The 8,243-nt window shown below is 42.7% G+C and overlaps 1 pseudogene; it reads right to left on the bottom strand.

Annotated features, from left to right (window-relative positions):
* Positions 1-5,978: 5,978 nt before the first annotated feature.
* LOC127205541 (phosphate carrier protein, mitochondrial-like) lies at positions 5,979-7,237 on the bottom strand (annotated as a pseudogene).
* Between the last annotated feature and the right edge of the window lie 1,006 nt (positions 7,238-8,243).

Raw genomic sequence — 8,243 nt, 5'->3', positions numbered from 1 at the left:
CTAGAGAGTTAATCTTGTTTACGCACCACAATCCCCTTCAGCAGGACTGACGCGTAGGCTCCTCCCAGAACAGCACCGGATGCGGGGAGGATGGGGCGGGAAGGCACTGGGGCGAAAATTAATTGCTACCCCAAGGAACGGGGACCTCAGAGTCTAGGCACCAAAGGATGTGAATTCCCTTTCTACTGGGTTTGACCTGCAGTTTGGTGTGAAGAGGCTGACAGGGGAAATGGAGGCAACTGACGGGAAGCGGGATAGGAAACTGCTTGCTAGTGATTTAAATTTCAGGAAATGAGTGTATGAGCTTAGGGCAAATGGCCAGGGAAGGCAGAGTTCCATCTCACGTGGGGTGGAAGCTACACTAGGTTAGGTGAGGATAGATAGACAGATGGAGGCTGCGGAGAAAGGGGAGGGAGCAGAGGCTGAGAGAGTCCTATATGTTCATTGCCATTATGCATAGCTTGTCTCAAAAAACGACACTGTAATCAATCACATATATTTACACAAGTCTGGAGGGGTGAGTCTATTGAACTCTGTAAAAGGTAAGCTCGCGTGACGATTAAGGTGTGGCTCGTGACAAATGTCCAAGGGGAGGGACGAGTCAAAGAGCTACCGCTTCATATGACACCGCAGAGTCTGCGTGTGCATGGTAGATACGGTTTTGAAAGGGTTTCTCCTCGTAGACGCTGGTTGACAGCTGAAGATTTCTGAGCAGGTGTGTGGAAATGGTTTCCGATGGAGAAAAACCGAGTTCCTCCTTCAGCACCACACAGGTGGATAGTACCATAGGCTCCACCTCCTACCTGGGAAATGCAGGATCCAATTAGCGCGTCCCATTGGGACAAAGAGGCTTGTTTGTAAATTTGAAGGCACCCAGGCTAGCATACTTTTCTTTCGAAATAATAGTCTACATTTGTGTATATAAATTATTCTGAGGTGTTGGTGTTCATTGTAACTATGGTAGCAACGATCAAAGCAAAATCTAAATGGAGTGTCCATCCATAAAGAATGAAAAATAGACCCAACAACATAAAGAATGGCTGAATTAAAAAAAAAAAAATGGCTGAATAAATTCTCACATATCTGTACTACAGATTGCTATACAACTATTTTAAGGATGCATCGTATGTTACATTGGATAACACATGCTAAGACTTAATTACAAGAAGGGGTGGATGATGAGCAGTGGAAACGTGGGTGGGGTTTGAAACACATGGGTGAGATTTTTTTCTCTGTTTTTACTTATTACTAAATCCTCAACATGCACAAAACAGTACTTGCACATCATACATGTCCCCCAAATTCTGACTGGCTTGAATTATTGCTGTGTTTTAATCACGGTCTTATGTAAATTCTCCCACATCTAAAAGTACTTAGATTCACGATTCACCTCATAATGACGAAGGCAAAGATCTACTAATTTAAACTGTTAACAGTGTCTATACGATTTTTTAAAATTTGTTTTGAAGCTTAATAGCTTAATTTATTTTATCTTAAAAGAAAAACCCTAGGGCAGGCTAGCTGTAACCTTGGCAGTTGTCTGCATGAGGAAGGTGGAGAAGCAAAAGGGAAAATTCATGCAGTTTGAGTTAGGCTGCTGTGGAAGTTCAGCCATGGAGTTAGATGAGTAGCTCCACAGGTGGGGAGGAGTGCTTGAGAGAAAGAGGAGAAAAGTCCAAAGTACCAGACCAGAGAAAGCACATTTAGGCTCTGGCTAGCATCCAAAAGAAAAAGAAGAGAGAAAAAAAAAAAAAAAAAAAAAAAAAAAAAAGGAAAATGTTCTGCCTTTCTTCACTTAGAAAGGTAGACAGAACCAAGAAAAATGCGCTGAGGAGCAACTGCACAGAGGGTGGGGGAAGGGGCAGGAAGGAAAAGTAGGTTGTCCTACTAAAGAAGCAGTTTTTTGTCCTGTCTTTCTATGGTCTTTATGTGGATCCACCTTCCTGGGGGTGATGCTTTAGCCAGGCTATTGACCCACCCAACTGGATTAACTCTTAAAAGAAGAGACAACTTCAAGTCTCCACCTGGAAATTGATCTCACTCTTTACTGCAACATTTCCCCTCTGCAGCAGTAACTCTAAACTTAGGAGATATGCTGAAATTGGGGATGATATACAACCCATTTTCACACAACACGCACACACACACACACACACACACACACAAATCTAGAGATTTCATTCCAATGTTCTTCATCAGAAGGGATCTACGTTTGTGTGGTTGTTTTGTCCTCATTCTTGGATTTAGTGTGTAAGCAGGGGTGCTTATTTAGGGCAAGATAAGAAACAGAACCCTGTTGTTCTTGGCCAGAGAAACAAGAACATTTCTGGAATTGCTGGTTTTGGGGGTCCCTTTCCTTAAGAGAGGTTAAACATTTTCTAGCCTCTGTTCTCCTTATTCTCCCTCTCTTGTCACTCTACCACCTATCCCTCACCCCCACCCCCACTTCCAACCCCCCAAACACCCCCTCCAAGAGATAACATTAACTGCTATCTAGGGATCTGGGGCGTCGATGTTTCTTTGGCTTCTTAGAGCTGGGTTGGGTCATTGGGTGTGGCAGTTGAGCTAGTCCTCCAGGTTCAAATAATCCCATTTGTGTAACAGGCAGTTGTATTGAGGAAAATGAGTCCTTGACTGCTGTCTGCAAAGGCAAGGGTTATCAGCTCTGCAAGCTTTAGGCTGAGCACCAGGAGAAGCGAGAACAGAGGACATTTTAAAAATGTTTCCTGCCCACCGAGGTTTATGACTTGCCTCAAGATCTTTTCCATGTCAAACTACTGCACCGTAAAAGTTGTAACACTTTTGATTTATCTTGACATTGCCACAATACTGAACATTATTCTTTTTAAGCATGGAAACTATGGTGGGGGTTAAAGTTTTTTTTTTTTTTTTTTTTTTTTACTTTATGAACTATTCAGCGAGTATGAACATTTTTGTTTGTTTTGTTTTGTTTTTTGTTTTTTAGAGACAGGGTTTCTCTGTGTAGCCTTGGCTGACCTGGACCTTTTCAGTGCCAAAATCATAAGGTAGCATGTAGTGTTTCACGTGTTTTTCAAATGTGCAAAACACTTTCCTAAAAAATAATATTATTATCACAGAGGGAATAGGTATGCCATGAACCACAATTACCTGTTTTGAGAAACATAGAATTAGATAATTAACAGACTATCCATAACTATCACTCATTGAAAGTGTGAAGCAGAGTTAGGCCATCCACTATTCACTTTTAGTTTGAGAAACTGAATCTTTAGTTTGCTCTAATTATATATGTGGTGGATTGAATAGGAATGGCCTCCATAGGCTCATCTATTTGAGTGCCTGTTCCCAAGTTAGTGCCACTGTTTGGGAAGGATTAGGAGGTGTGGCCTTGTTGGAGGAGGTGAGTCAATGGAGTTGAGATTTGAGTTTTTAAAAGCCCCACACCAGGCCCAGTGTTTCTTTCTGTGTGTCTGCATCCTGTAGACCAGATGTCAAGCTTTCAACTACTGCTGTAGTGCCTGTCTGCCAAGCCTGTCTACCTCCTGCCATGATGACCATGGAGTAACCCTCTGATTTCTACTCATATAAACTTCCTCTTCTCCCTCCTCCAATGACCCAGCCATCATCAGTGGAGAAAAGGGTCGGAAGAAAAATGGAGTCAACAGCAACAGAGGCCTGCGCAGGAAATCTTCCAAGAGTCACTTCTTTTTTTCTTACGGTAGTGGTGATATTTACAGGACCTCATAAATTTATGGACACTTGGCTATGTTCATGGGTGAAAGACTAAAAAAAGGCATTTCACTTATATGTATGTTTTGGGGATGACCATTTATCACAGGACAACCAAGTGGTAAGCTTTTCTCTGGGAAGACCACCTCTCCTGCTCCCCACTTTGCGCAGTTGCCTCTAGTTCTTTGTGTAGAGTTGGGGCTTTGTGGGCCTTCCCCATCCAGTTTGGCATGTTCATTGGTGGTGTTATGTGCAAAACTTTCCCTGGGGAGATGCAACACACATGTCTACTCATCTCAGGTAGAGAACCCATGAAAGACCAAAGTATGGATACCACCAAGGTCCAATTTGGTGAACCAATGTATTTTATTGGGTTACTTACAAGGATATGGGTAAAAAGTTACAGGAACAAAAAGGACTCGAAGACAGTTGCATCACCATGGTCTATTCCACAATGGATGACAGCTCAAAAATGCTGGGAAACCTGGAACACATTGCAGCCTGCAGGCAACTCAGCTGGGTAGTGTCCTTTCCAAGTGACTCTGGTCTAAACCTCTTCCAGGCAGCTTGGCTGTTTTCTCCTTCTGCCAGGAAGCTGGTCTCAGAGTTTTCTTTGTAGCTCTTCTCTTCTTAGAGTCTTCATTGCTGCTCAGCTCTGCTGTGGAAGAGGAAATCTCAGCTTTTTATTGCTTACTCTGGGCAAAGAGGGGGCCTACTGAATCTGATCCATTTTCGGGACTTCCGGAAGCTATTTTGAGTTGTTTACCTTCCTGTTTAAGGAGTGTCCCTGCAGTATGGAATGTTTCAGTTCCTGGAAGAAACTGTTACCCAACAGGCATCTTAATTTTGCTCATATTTGGGGGGTCACGTGGGTGAGACTTTGAATATAACTTCTGAAAGGAGGTTGAGAAGAGTATATGGGAGTGATTGGAGGAAGGAAATGTAAAGAAGAAATGTAATCAAATTATAATTTCAAAAACAAACAAACAAAAATGGCATGTCTATTGCTGAAGATGGCATATGATTTGGACACTGATCTTGCTGTAGGGTCTTGCTGGAATCTATCTAGCAATGCCCTTCATGAGGATTAGATCTCATAGGCTCCATCATAAAGGGTTATGCAAGTTGTTAAAGAGAAGCCACTGTAAAGCCTATGAACCACAACAGTGACCATCTCAGTACGAATCCTCAAGAGTCCAATAGTGGCACTTACATCTCGGGGATAACCAATATCTATGTAATTGGACTTAAGGCCCACTAAATAGAAAGTAGACCGTGCCTGGTATTGCAAACATAGACAACTAAATGTTGCTGGTGAGGTCATGGACCCAGGAAGGGACTGTATTACACTTCCCTGAACCAGTGTAATACCTGACTGCATTGTAGATAATAATCCTTAAACCCACAGATGAATGAGCTCTTACTCCTCATCAAAGAAGCTTCTTCTGTTTCAACAACTAGAGACTGTTACAGAACAGCAAACCATGCTCCTCAAATCCAAATGGTTTATGTGCAGTACAATCCCTACATCTAAGGCTAAGGAAACACCATGGAAGAGAGAGACAGAAAGAGTCCAAGTGCCACAGGACTAGAATGTCTGCTATATATGACAGGAAAGCTTAACCCATGAAATCTTAACAATGTGGTCACCCAAAAAACAAGACCTACACAGTGATAACACTAACTGACATCCTAACAGGATGAGGGAACTATGACAAGGCCCCACCCCAAGATGGAGAGCACCTGGATAGGTTATCCATGCCAAGTGGTCAGCCCTATAAAAGGGGACATATGAGCAACACTAAGTGACTCAGCAGGTTGTATTTATATACACACATATATGTAACAACAACAATTAAAGACGAGGTTATAATCTGAAAAGGGAGTGTGGGAGCATGGGAGGAGATGGGGGAAAGGGGAGGTGGAGATGATTCAAATACAGTGTTCATGTATAAAAATTCTCAAAAAAAATTTAAGAAGGGCATTCGTCAAGATTGAGGTATTTTCTGGTTCTCTGATATGAAACATCTTTTGTTAGACAGCCTTTTAAAAAAAATGGTAACTTAGGTATTCCCTATTATCCTACATTGATGGTTGGCCCAGTACATCTCACACATGCTTAGTAGAGTATCATAAAACAGAGCGCTCTGCTGATTGCAATTTAAGAAAAAATAATTACACTAGATACACGGTCAAGTATATACATTTTCCTTTGTACTTTCTTCAGCACCGATCAACAAGCGGGTTCAGTCCGTGTTACCCTGATACATCTACTGACATCCTAACAGGATGAGGGAACTATCACAAGGCCCCACCGCTAGGTGAAGATCAATTAATGGCTGCTGAGAAAAAAAGAAGAACCAGTTTCCAGAAATGAGCACCTGTGCCCAAGTGGTCAGCGTCTTCTTCAGAGACTGTGGCATCTCAGGTTGGAGGAGGGCAAGGGAGCCTGAAGTAGATCATCGCAGAGTCGTCGATGAACCGCTGCAGTGCAGTCAGAGTGCCAACCGTGATGATCCGGGCGATGAGTCCCTTCCACACGCCTCTGAAGCCAAGTTTCTCTTTATTCAGCACAGGGACCACAGAATCAGCCGGGTGAGAAACAACCGCACAGAAGACTCCAGCTGTGTAACCCGTCACAAATGTCACAACCAGCGTCTCTGCCTTTCTGCATTCACTCCGAGGCTAAGGAACCACAAACTTGACCAAGGCTTCAACAGTGCGTCCAAGGCAGGCGAACTTCATCTTGGTTTATGGGGTCTGTCTCATCTACAAAGAAGCCCCACCCTTGAAGAGCACATTTCAGCCTTCTTCTTTATACATTTCGGGAACAGCTTCCCTCAATGTGTTGGCATAGCCAGGCTGGGTTTGAATTCGAACTTTAGCAGCTTCGCTAGGAGCCAGGACAGTGTCAGCAAAGAATTCAGCACTGGCAGAAGCAGCTAACTATAGTGACGTACGCTACAGACAAGTATTTTCCTCACCAAGTATGTTGCTATATGAGGCCTTGAAGACTTCATAAAAGGCAAATTTGCATAGCCCTTGCATGGAATAGCCAATCAAAGTTGGGGCCTATCCTTTAGGCAAACCACAAACACTATCTTCTTTCAGTGTGATGGAGAAGCCATTAAATATTCCCTTGTACTTCTGAGGGTCCACCTGCATGCGGCATTTTACTAAGTCCAGGGGAACAACAGCAGTGCGTGTCAGCTCACAACTTAAGACCCCACCAAAGCCACACAGTGCACAATACTTCATGAAGTCAAATTCACAACTGTACTTTTCCACTTCCTTGGCGGCCAGGTGACCGGAATGCTGGGGCAGGTGAGCCTGGGAGGCTGCAGGGACCTGACAGGCCATCGTGCACCAGCTGCAGGTGTGGTGCATTGAAGGGGTTTGCCCGCCCCAGGTGCGCCATGGAAGAGTACGTCCTCCTAAGATAGCACACATCCAACCGCTCACTGGGCAAGACTGTAGCTCTAAGAAATAACTTTTCAAGGCCTTTATACTTTCCTGTCTTAAACACCATCAGCAAAAGGGTTTAAGAGCCAAACCAGGAACTCAAGGCAGAAGCCTGGAGGCAAGAAGTGAAACAGACCACAGAGGAGTGGTGATGACTGACCTGCTCAGCTTGCCTTCTACATAGGTCAGAACCATCTGTGCATGGTTGGTATTCAACCTACAGGAGCCTGGTCCTCCCTCATCAACCACTAGTCAAGAAAATGACCACAACATACCCACAGACCAATGGGATAGAGGCAATTACTCTATCGAGGCTCCCTTTTCTCAGGTGACTCTCACCAAGGAGACAAACTATCAAGCACACCAAAATGATGCTAATTACATAGTTTAAAAAGGCTTCTCATAATAATAAAAAAAAAAGTAAAAAAAAAAAATATATATATATATATAAAAGGCTTCTCTTCTTGTCCAAAAACTCAAGCATACACAAAACACACTTTTTATTTTATTGTTTCTGCCATAGGACATTGGGAATTTTCCAAAGTAATGAAACAAACAAAAATCATACGCATAAACACACACCAAAAAAAAAAAAAAAAACCCAAACGAAACAAAAACAAAAACAAACAAACAAACAAAAAAACAAACTGAAAAAACCTCATTGTCTTTAAAATGGAAAAGTTGGAAAAATATCTCATTAAATTATAGTATTAGTTTTGAGATTCATAAGCTTGGGGGAAAACCCTGAGGTACTAGCAGGTAGCTATGAAAAGTATTTGTTTTATATTTTGGATATTTTGACTATGATGTACATCAATGAAGTTCTATTTTGACCATATCTATATGGAATTTTAAAGTGTTAAATGTCTATTTCTATCTTTGGTTGTACCTCATTCCTGGAATGGAACTCCTAAGGTCTTTGTGAGGTCCAGAGTGGTAGATGTGTCTAACACAGAGATCTCAACTCTCTTAGAATTTCTTCAGTGTATTTCCAGCACTTGGGAAGGCAGAGGCAGGTGAATCTCTGTGAGTTCGAGGCCAGCCTGGTCTACATAGTGAGTCCAGGACAGCCA

The sequence above is a fragment of the Acomys russatus genome, chromosome 22 (assembly GCF_903995435.1).
Source record: "Acomys russatus chromosome 22, mAcoRus1.1, whole genome shotgun sequence".
Classification (NCBI taxonomy): Eukaryota; Metazoa; Chordata; class Mammalia; order Rodentia; family Muridae; genus Acomys; species Acomys russatus.
The sequence above is the reverse complement of the archived record's forward strand: the minus strand, read 5'-3'. Positions and strand labels throughout refer to the sequence as shown.